General features: G+C 36.7%; 1 pseudogene; it reads right to left on the reverse strand.

Annotated features, from left to right (window-relative positions):
• Positions 1-710: 710 nt before the first annotated feature.
• Positions 711-12,331, reverse strand: part of LOC109677193 (large ribosomal subunit protein eL31-like) — a 28,098-nt pseudogene continuing 16,477 nt past the window's right edge.

Genomic DNA, 12,331 nt, shown 5'->3' on the forward strand with positions numbered 1-12,331 from the left:
GGGTCATGTGGTGACAGTTTGGGGAGGCTGAGGAGGGTTAGGCAAAGACAGAGGAGGAGAATGGATGAGATAGGGCAGAAATAATAGTTTGGGGGAAGAACAATGATTGTAGCACAAGAAATGGAGTAAATATGAACAGGGTAAGAATAGGAATAAGAAACTAGCAGTGGTAAAATTAATAATGCTAAAAAAAATTAAATAAAAGCCAGCTACAACAGCAACAAAAAGTTCAGTCAGTTCAGCAAGTGTTCTGGACTTGTTTCTTTGGCATCCAATCCTGGTATTGGAGCTTGATATTCTGGGCTATGTGGGGAAGGGTGCTGCCCCTCTTATTGGACAGCTTCAGGGGGAGTCAGCTGTAGGTTTTTTCCCCCCCCACTTTCCTTGGTCTTATGAGCCATCTGTTATAAGCAGGAGCTCTGAAATAGTCTCAGCAGATGGCTGGCTGATGAGCAATATTTGGTTCCTTCTGTCCACAGTGCAGTTTGCAATTGGGACCTGTGGTAGCTCACTATGTGTTTGTGCAAGGTGGTCCTATCTTCTGTTGTTTTCACCAGGTGGCAGCTGTATTGCACTACCACTGAAACTGTCTGGTCAGCTCCTTCCCCAGCATGATGGGGCAATTCAGTTTTTTTGTTTTTTTTAGGTTTTTGGGTTTTTTTTTTTTTGTAGTTTTATAACTTTATTTCCACTCAGCTGTTAGTTCTCATTCACATTGACTGCAAATTTTTGAATGTGGTAACAGGAACATAGGTCACCAAAGTATAGAGCTTGTTTGGTGAGTCTTCATCCTCATTACCTTTTTCTGGATAACCACATACAGATAGGATATGGGACATTACTTATTCCTTTGGCCCAGACAGTTTTGTTGAGCCTGGTATCAATGTGCACATCTGGAGTCCCCATCTCCTTCACAGCAAATTTCCAGATCTCTTTGAGTGCCCAAGGGGCACGCTTCTTTTTTTTTTTTTTTCATTTTTCTTTTATTATTTATATGTGCATACAAGGCTTGGTTCATTTCTCCCCCCTGCCCCCACCCCCTCCCTTACCACCCACTCTGCCCCCTCCCTCTCCCCCCCCTCAATACCCAGCAGAAACTATTTTGCCCTTATCTCTAATTTTGTTGTAGAGAGAGTATAAGCAATAATAGGAAGGAACAAGGGGTTTTGCTGGTTGAGATAAGGATAGCTATACAGGGCATTGACTCACATTGATTTCCTGTGCGTGGGTGTTACCTTCTAGGTTAATTCTTTTTGATCTAACCTTTTCTCTAGTACCTGTTCCCCTTTTCCTATTGGCCTCAGTTGCTTTAAGGTATCTGCTTTAGTTTCTCTGCGTTAAGGGCAACAAATGCTAGCTAGTTTTTTAGGTGTCTTACCTATCCTCACCCCTCCCTTGTGTGCTCTCACTTTTATCATGTGCTCATAGTCCAATCCCCTTGTTGTGTTTGCCTTTGATCTAATGTCCACATATGAGGGAGAACATACGATTTTTGGTCTTTTGGGCCAGGCTAACCTCACTCAGAATGATGTTCTCCAATTCCATCCATTTACCAGAGAATGATAACATTTCGTTCTTCTTCATGGCTGCATAAAATTCCATTGTGTATAGATACCACATTTTCTTAATCCATTCGTCAGTGCTGGGGCATCTTGGCTGTTTCCATAACTTGGCTATTGTGAATAGTGAGGGGCACGCTTCTTAAAGCCCACTCCATGGATCCGCTTGCATTCTTGGGTCACCACTTCCTTGATGGCAGAACGGCCCTTCTTCTTCTCTCCACCTTTCTTTGCAGGAGCCAGTCTGCAGGTCCCAAGATGGAAAGGACAATTCAGTTTTGAGTACCACCCTCAGTTGGCATGAAACTAGCTCAGGGATCCTCCATGCTCCCACTTTGGGAGGTTGGCTTGTCTTTCCACCCCCACTCTCAGTGGTTGTTCTTGCCCCATCTCCACTTGCTGAGAATGTGGCTCATTGCCCCACCCTTGATCTCCAAGGTTGGTTCAGAGCTGCACCCCAACCCCCCACTGTCAGTGGTAGATTACAATTCACTGCTTTTGTTTCTCAGTTTTGTTTGGAGGGGGGGTTCGATCTGCCCAGGGTTTGCAGTGGATTATGTTCCCCGAGAGTGTGGTTCTCACCTGTTGGGTCTTTAGATTTATTCAGGCAGCTTTTAAACCAACTGGTGGAAGAAATGGTGTGGCACTTTTCTCAAGACACTTACTGGGACTGGGTTCAACCCAGTGGGATCTAAGTAGGCTTCCATGCGTTAGGGGTCCTGTATATCACAGGGTTCTGTTCTGTTTGATGCTCTATCGTCTGCTTTTTAAAAAAAAAGAAAGAAAGAAAGAAAAGGGAGAAATGGCCAGGGGAATTTTTCCCAGGCAGACATACTCTATTAACTGTTCCATGATGGGATTTTTCTGGCTGTTAGGTGTAATTAAAAGTTTTAAGAATTATTCCTTAAATTTTATATGCACCTAATGTGTTGGCAGTTGTTATTTTGGTGAGAAACAATTAGAATTACCCAAGTGTAGTTCCCACATTTTGAGGTGGTTTCTGAAATCACAGAGCTCAAGAATTCTGATTCCTTATCCTATCTGACATTTTGGATACCCACATGATTTTTATAAAGACCTAATCTTTTAAAATAAGTGAAGACATAACAATAGATCTATAAATTATAATGCTGAAAATACTGATGAATAACAAGTAGAAGTATTTTTATTCAGCATTCACATATAGTAATACTTTCCTAGATTTGATTAAAATACATTATAAAGTTAGCAAAAAGGGGATTGAATTATTTTAATAATTCTGCCTTTCAGTGTTAATACATATTTTATCCAGTTACATTTAAAATATTTAGTGAATAATAATTTACATGTAATAACTGAGAGTTAACACCCTTATACATAAGTTCCCAACATGCATCATCAAGAACTAAATGAGTTTGCGTGGCTGGTATGTGGGGGGAGTGGGGAGAAGAGTGGAAAAGAGAACTTAAAGATGAAGATAAACAAAAGTCATTTTAATAGGAAAATTTCATCTCATTTCCCTTGCAAAGTTCATTATGTTACCCAAGAAAATATCAAGAAAAGAAATTGAGATTGCATAAGAAGAATGAGTAGGAAATCTGTGCATTTGCCAGAAATGGCAATGAACTGCATTACATTTTAGGCACAACCTATTCCTATGTATCTTGTGACATTTCTTCTGGGGGATTCTTTGATTTTTGTCAAAAGCTGTTCCATCATAGTTTTTCCTCTAGTTAAACTCCTAAATCTCTAACATTGGTCATTTAATTTTCCTTCTATTTAGAGCATGTCATATATTCTTTCAACTACTAATTTCATTACATATTAAATTCTGAAAATTTACTGCAGATGAGACATTGGGGATACAATGATGAACAAGAACTTTTGATGTGTGGCTTTACAGTTTGAGTTGGGAGGAAAAGAATATAGTCCTAAGAGACATAATACCAAATGTAATAAAGTCTTCATAGAATTTACTACATTTTTACTGCCTAGCATAGAAGTTCTGGTAGTTTTTAACCAAGCAGTCTGACTTAGTCTGATGCATCAAGACTTCCTCAGCATGGATCATTATGCTGAATCCTGACTAAGAAGAATATGTTAATCAAAAGTAACTCATGATGAGCATGAAGAGGGGAGAATGTATCGAGAACTTGGGAGGAGAAAAAATCAGTATGCTCAACAAAATGAAACTCTTAATGGCCAGAGCAAAGAAGAGGAAGAAAGTGGATATTGTGAAATAAGTAAGGACAGATATAGAGGCAGAACTTGAAAAAATGAGGAACATTGCAAGTTTTGCTAAGAATCCAGCTAAAAGACATCAGCAAGCAATCATACCAAGTTTTTAAGTAAGAAACTACTATGATCAGGTATACATATTTAACAAATAATTCTCAACACAATGAGAGAACTGAATGGACTGGATAGAAGAGGCAGATTCAGGGAGACCAGTTAAGTGGCTGCTAGTAGTTTAAGAAGAGTTTTGTGGCTTGAACAAGGTCTGTGGTAATGAAGACACAAGGAAGAGAATAGATATGTGATACATTTACAAGCCAAATAGATGAAATTAAAAGAAAGAGTCCAGGAATGTTCAGATGCAGCAATGCTGAGTTTTATATACTTGTGAAACTGAGTATGTTTTATGGACATTTGAATGTGTATTCTGAAGCTCAGGAAATAGAATTGGGGAAAAGACAGATTAATTTGAGATAAATGTTCCAGAGATGTTAATGGAAGTATCTGAAGTGAGTAAGAACTTCTAGAATAAGAAGAGAAAAAGCATAAGAGCCATGATGGACTTTGCTATATAAGGGTTGGCTATAAGAAGAAAAGCTAAGAAAAGAGTGCAAAAAGGGAGAAGTAAGAGAAAAGTCAAGCTTGTACTATCATGCAAGAGGCAACTTAGAAGGGCTTGTGGAATGGTTCAATTGGTAGAACACCTGCCTGAGAAGCATGAGGCCCTGAGTTCAAACCCCCAAACTACCAAAAAAAAACAAAAACAAAAAGAGGTAACTTAGAGAAGAAAACAATAGCAAACAGCATTATAAAATTGACAAATAATAACACTTTTAAATATTCCACACTGTATTCTGTGCTGCCCCAAGTATTCATGTCATGTCACACATTGCAGGGGATAATATTTGTGTGGCACACTTCACCAAAAAAAATCAGACTAGGCACAGCAAGGTTTGAGTGAGAAGGCAAAGGAACTTTTGATTCCTGCATATCACCGAGGAATTCAGTGTTCCACCACACTTTGCCACCAAGTGAGATTTGTTCTTCATTGGTGCTAACTGAAAACAGGGCAAAAATCTGTATTCCTGTTTGATCTTCAGAAAAATCTAATACAGCACCCTGTTTCAATTGCCTCCTTGTGGAGGCAATCTTTATGTGATAGACAAATTTCCATCTTTGGGTTATGGGGTAGATGAACACATGACACACACCCCAGGATAAATGAGGGTGACAATAGTTTATCAGTCCTGCATGCTCATCTGCTGGAGAAAGTAGATCCACGTACTATTCAGGGACACATGTGAATTTTACCAGGAGCTGCAGGAGAGAGGCTTTATAGTATCAAGAGTGAGGTGACACTTGATTCCCACAGGAGAATGTTCTTGGCTTGTTTGAAGAGTTTGGTGATCTGGCAGGGAAACTAAAGACCATACTCAGAGATAAACAGGAGCTGACCTTGGTCCTTGTGATCAGGAGGGTTATTTAGGTAGACCCAATCCACAGCAGCAGTGTAAGGAAGGGAATATATGGTCAGGCCACTCAAGTGCCTCCCAGTTTTTCCCATATACCAAGGAATACATAACAACAGGCCCAATTTGTAGGCCTTTTATTACACTCCTAGTAAAACTCCAAGAAGAAAACTTTAACAACAAGGATTTGATCTCTGAATATTCTCTCTGATTTATTGCTCAATCAATCACCAATTCCTGTGACCGTAAGAGTCCCTTCAAGCACCTCACAGCCACTTACCAATGAGAAAAAAAAGTCTTAGGATTAATTGTATATTTTCCATAATACGGAAGGATGTTTTGAGCTGGACCTTATAGGCTTGATTCTTAACATGCTGAAAGAGAAGATAGATTTAGAAAATCCTCTCTGGAGATGGACATCTGTCTTAATGGTTTTTGATCTAGATGAAGAGGTCAAGTGCCCATCAGCCCTTGCTCTGGGAATGCAAGCACCTCAATTTATACTGGAATGAGGACTTGGCAGAACAGACTTTGGTGAGGATTAGAGTACATTTATTTAATATTTGTCAGTTTATCATCTCATATATCTTATCTTAAGAGTCTCTAATCTATCCATAAGGTTTGAATACTCTACATACAAAAACAATATGCACTTTTATATAGCAAAACAATGGCTTTTAAAAAAGATTTCTGTAGTCTTGGACTTTTTTTCCCTTTGATTTATTTTCAAGATTTGTACTTAACTGACTGTGATAATAGCTGTGCTACCTTCAGAATTAAATAGTGTAAGAAAGGTAGAAAAGTGAATGCTGGGGAGTGGTAGGATGTCAGGCGAGATGCAGATGTGGAGAAAAGGAATTCAGATTGGGGCATAGCCATAGTGAAGTGCTATGAGACAGTAAAGAAATGGCCCTGTCTGTAGTTCAGAGAAGGGAAAAGGTTTCAAAGCCAACAGTAGTGGATAGTAGTAAAACTCACATGAACAAACAAGATTTCTCTTGAGAACACACACAAGAAGAAAGTCCAAAGCCTTAAGAACATGAGAGTTGATTCCTTTAGCCTGTGCAAATACTTTAATATTAACATTGAGATTTTCCAGGGAAAATCTGAGAAGGTAATCTTCTTGGTCTCTGGAGTCATGTGGTTTGTCCATGTGTCCTTGCTGTGATGTTAGATCTCTGTCACCATCAGTCTGGAGCTTACTGGAGAAAACTTTGTATTTTATTGTATGTCTCCAACCTAGTATGTTAACAACCTTCCCATAGGGTTCTTCTCTGGCTACACAATCCATTGCCTCTCACCCAAATCATATCTCTACTTTGAGATTGAATTGTGGGTGAAAGTAGGGATATATTTCCAGGATATTCATTTTAAAAGTTTTACTTAGTACTGATATCTATAGTCTCAAGAATCTGTCTATCTCCCAGACACATATGAAGAGTATCTGGGATAGTTTTGCTTCCAAGTTGAGTATTTTATGCCTCCATGGTCTACAGGAAAGTCTAACTGTTAATTATACGTTTAAAATCACAAGGGAGAGAAATATGTTCTTTCTCAGTGTCTTAAAAAATGTGCACTGCCAACTGGAGTATTAAAATGACATTTTCCAATTTTGTTCTCTACTTCATATTTGTAATATTTGCACAGAACTTCAAACATTCTGTAGTTCTAAGATCCAATTTATAATGGCACTGCAGAAATTCATGGGTAGTCCCATGTGACTCATAAAGGAAAGGGAACAAGCAATAGTTTCACTATGTGCTTTGTTTTGAACATGTTAACTAAACATTACAAGAGCAGATTAGAAAAGCAATCACTCTATTTAGTTGAGTAATTACGTATTTGAATCCCTAAAGATCAGTTATTGTAACATGAACCAAATTTCCACTGAGAGCCTTAAATGAGTCAATAAAAGGTCATGTTTATATATGTTAGAAACACTTGAAAGAATAATATTAACACTGACTCCTGGGCTGTGCCCACATTTACCCAGTGGAAGGTATTTCCCTAGGGAATATGCTGCTTTCGACATTGGTGTTCTCCTAAACATAGAGCAGATTTGGCTATTGAAAATCTCTTTCGATATATTTGGATTACATAGTATTAAAGAGAAACCAGTGTTAAATTCATGATGCAGAAGGAGGTGTGTTTGGTGTCATGCTGTTGATATTGACTATTAAACTCCTAATGCCTCCAAAGCCTGTTATTGCTGACATACGTTTCCTGATTTTTTTACTTTTTTTTTTTAATCTGGCAAAGTAGAGATTAACAAGAGAGAAGATTACTCACAATTCTTTTCAGTCCATTCTTAGCTGATAATTGATTCATGAAGTTATGCAAAATTACTATGCACTTTGAGATTATTAAAGAATAAGGAGATTAATTTCTTAGGAATATTCTAGATCACTATGTAAATTATGATCTATATTAAGACTAGATTCAAAAGTTTTCATAATCTCAGAATACGTCTAAGTTAATAATGAAAAGGTATGTCACATGAGTTAAGCATTTTAAAAGTCAAAAGTGAAAATAGAAAAGAAAAATAAAGCCCTCCACTTAAAAATATGATATAAAACCTGTACCTTTTCATTTTTAATAAGCATCTGATAACATATCCAAAAAATTAATGTGTCTGTTGTGGAACTCTCAGGATTATTAAAACTTTTCCCATCATTGTTTTTTTAAGAAGCACTAAAGACTTTACTTATTTGAAATTATTTATTTCAGAGTTATGTTTTATCATTAAAAAAATTAAGTCACAGAGCTCTTTGCTTTGTACCTATCAGATTTGGGGAGTGATTTCTAGGATTTAGGACGTAAGATTAAATGACCATTTTTAAATCTAAGATGACAATACACTTTTACTATGATTTCCAACATTTGAAAAAATGTTTTGGATATATTTGTGTATGCAAAACATATAATATATACATATATATTCATAAATATAGGTCAAAATAATGTCATCACACTCTAGAAATAACTTTAAAAAGCCAAAGAAAACCTTTTTTGATTAACACTAAAGTCGAAGTTGCCAGATTGGTGAAAAATATTATGTTTGAGACCAGATTATGCCAACTAGGAAGGAAAAAAATACAAATTATGACTCCATAGATTAAAGATTTCTAAAATACAGTCTTGTAAAACCAAACTGCAAATTATCTTTCAAGCCAATCTGCAATAATTCGGCTATATATTCAGACCCCTTTGGGAAAGAGAAGCACCATTGTACTAGTTCAAATTCTCTGACTTATTTCAGCAGTAGAAATCTGATTCCCTGGGTACATGACTAAAATCTTGCAAGTAGGCAGGCTTTGGCACTTCTGGCACAGAGGAATTGATACCAGCATATTTGAAAAATTATTGGGACATCATTCCAGAGCCAAAATTGACAAATCTGAGTATTGTTGAAAATACACAACAAAAACTAGACAGCTTGAAAAGGTTTAGGGCCAGAATGATGCCCTATTTCTATGCACAGCTTGAAGGTTCTGCACATGTGACCTTTGCTATCCTATGGAGTTGAACAGGATTCATCTCTCATAGTCATAATTATGATTTATCAGTAGCTCATTGCCTGTCATTTCCCAGACCTCAGAGCTGAATGGGAGTGAGGAAAATCCCAAACACCATCCTTAAATGATACTCCCGTATTCCTCCAAACTTCAGTGTCTCTATGTTGTCTAGCACTTGCTTTGGTTTTGGCAAATTGATATAATCTGTAATTGCTGTTATTGCTATTATAAAATTACTAATTTCCTATAATAAAGAAAAAAAGACCAAGAGGTTAAAGAATCTACTCTTGGACAGGAATGTTTTCTCTGTAGGAATTTTTCTACTTGCAAAATGCAAAAGAATTATTTAGGCAATAAGGCCAAGTAAACATACAGAATGATATGCTGAATGAGAGGAGTAAAAAGAAATGAAAACTGATGCCTCTGGGAAAAATGTAAGTTTCTTTTTTAGGAAATCGGAAAAGAATGATATTACTTTGATAAAAAAATATATGAGGCATAAGGAGGACTTATTTTAAAAACTGACTAGATAATCTGCAATAAAAGTATCAATGTATTTTTATTGAAAAATAAGAATAGGAAATATGTTCTGCATGCTGTCTAAATGCTCATCAAATTCTCTTTCTGAAAACACAGAATGACTCCACATTCTTGAAGCTGGATTGAATTCATGTTTCTTGCTTCTAGCTAATGGAAATGGTTAAAAATAAAATATATACTTTCTAGCCTTGTCCCCTCCCTCTTTGATCCACTTTAGGAACCTTAAGTTTAATGTTAGTATTGCAAGGTGAACCAAGACTGCATTTCTGAGCGCTTGCTTGAAAGTAAACTGTCATAATCAGTTCAAGCTGATCTAACAAAATGCCATACTGAGTCTAAATAACAGTCTATAAACAGTCTAATGCCATAGACTGTTTGTAAGCAACATAGACTGAGTTGCTTATAAACAGAAATTTATTTTTCATAGTTTTTGATACTGGAAGTCTGAGATTAAGATATCAGCATCATAGTTTTAGGAAGTCTTCTTTCAGTTGGAGACTACCAATACCTCTTTTGTATCCTTACATGGTAGAGAAGGAGCATGATCTCTGATCTCTTAAGGGCACTGATCTCATGCCTGAGGTCTCCACTGACATGACCCAATTACCACCCAATGGCCTCACTTCCAGACACCATCACAGTAGTTGATTTATAATAAATTAGTATACTTTGCATTGACTACATTTACCAAGGTATTGTCATCAAAGAAAGGCGCTCAGGGGGAAAAAAGGCCATTTTGAAACCAGAAATAAAATGTAAATTAAGAGTACTGAAGTTCTGCTTTCCCGACTTGGAAGAAAAACAATTACAACTTAGTACAGGTATCTCCTACCTCTCATGCATATGATTGGAGACCTTCATAGTGTCTTCCAAGTGGGATTTAAGAATGGCAGTTGTCATGTATTCACTGGATATCTTCTATTCTCTTTCTGAATAGGAATTTTTATCATTTCTTTTCCACCATTGGGCATAGCGTGTGTGTGAGTGTGTGTGTGTGTGTTGTATGTATTGCAAGTGTGTTTGTGTTAAAGAATAAATAGCAGTTACATCCTCCTTCCCCTCTGACACAACTAGAGCACATTGTAGATTTATGATAATTGTTAGTAGAGAACTGAATTGTTAGTCTAAACTGCATTCACAGTCAAATCACATCATTAAATTTTATAGAAAACATTGGGCTTGGAATTATGGACCCATATCTATTTTTGTCTTATTCTCCAGGAAAATTAAAAATTGACATTTCATTAGGTTTTTAAGTGTTTTGAATTAAACTGTAAAAATTAACTTCTTCCTCCTCATTAAAGCACTGAGATGAGATCAAAACATTTATAAAAGCCTGCTTTCCCAGCAAATAAGGTCTCTTGCAAGAAAGAAATTTAGAACAAACTCATTTTCTGACTTAGAACTGAATTTTATAACAAGGTATCACTCTTCAAAAACCAGAAATGATTTTATGCTAACACTATATTTATTTCTTTGGCAATGTCAGAGACTTTCCTTGAGCATATTACAATATGACTCAGTATTCATAGCAATGACAGTTGAAGTCAAAGTTTTCCTTCACATTTTCTCTAATTTTTTCAAGTTCTAAGATATTTGCCACCAAACACATTTAAAGGTTTTCTAGGATGAATCAACAAACACAAACTGTGAACCTACAATATAAGGCACTATGCTAAAAGCTCACAGGAAACAAAGAGCTGTAAGTCAGCAAATTCACAAACCAGCTACCACTGTAGAATTTTTTAGTTTAATTAAAGATAAAATAACAAAACAAGCTAATGCACTGGAAGTGTAAATGAGAGCTAATAATAAAAAAACTGAGCTTGCATCATTTTTAAAGTTTCTTTACTTGCATATATATTTTAGCATCTTCATTAAAACTATACAACGTAGACTTACTACTCGGTCCTCCTCTTTTTACAGATTTATCTCTATTTTAATTCTATATAGGAGTGTTTACTTATTGTCTTGGTTCAGGGAGAAAAATTAAACTGACTTTATTTGTTAATTACTTGAGTGAAAAGTTTGGAGACAGACTTTCCTTTCCATACACTTAGGGAGTTCAAAGTTCACTTTCTGATTTTCTGAGAATTACAGCTGCATTGAAACAGTACATGGATTAGCTACATGAAGATAAATCTTGTGGAAGACTGAGCAAAGTCAGAAAAGATACCATGCTGAGAAGCAATCACTTGTGCTGAAGCGTCATCAAGGAATGTGCTATGCAGGTGATAGGGGATGCTCTTTCAACACCAGGGGAAAAGCACAGTGTGGACTTCAGCCCAAGGGAAGCACAGTGCTCACTAGTTCACAACCTTCAAAAGACTCCCTGCTGCTACCTATGTGAACATCCCCTTAAATGGAGCCGGATGCCCTCCATCCTCTTCTATAACTGGCCCCTTGTGTCATCCAAGAACTCATCAAGTGCTCTCTATGACTCACTCCCCTTCCAGGTACTTCTCAACTTTGCATGGCATATTCCCAACCCCACTTGTAATGCCAGATTGACCAGCTGAACTCTGTCATACTGCATTAACAGTCCTCTGGTTGGTTTCTCTCCACTGCATCCCTTCACTCCACAAATCCCACATTACCACAAATCTGATGTCAACTTTATCAAATAACAGGCTTCTGAGCTCAGAATTCTACCTATCTGACAATCTTTATGTCTCTCCTCCCCACTAGCCCCCATATTTATTCATCTATTCTTCTGTAGTGCTGTATATATCATCAAGAACCCAGAATATTGCTATTTGTCTGAGGAACTACAATGGTAGTAGATAAGAATAGTAGCTCTGGGGACAGATAAGTTAGAGTAAAAAATTATGATCCAACCATGCACTGATTTTGAACATGGGAGAATTAGAAACTTTATTAAGATTTAGTTTCCTGGAAAAACTAATCATATTAGTGTTTAAATTCAGAGATTGTTTTGTATGTTGTATATATTAAATTTTATATTATAAAATATTCAACAAAGTTGAAGGGACTAACAAATGTTCAATAAGTGATGTAATTAGTATATGATTTC

This window comes from Castor canadensis, chromosome 2 (assembly GCF_047511655.1).
Source record: "Castor canadensis chromosome 2, mCasCan1.hap1v2, whole genome shotgun sequence".
Taxonomy (NCBI): domain Eukaryota; kingdom Metazoa; phylum Chordata; class Mammalia; order Rodentia; family Castoridae; genus Castor; species Castor canadensis.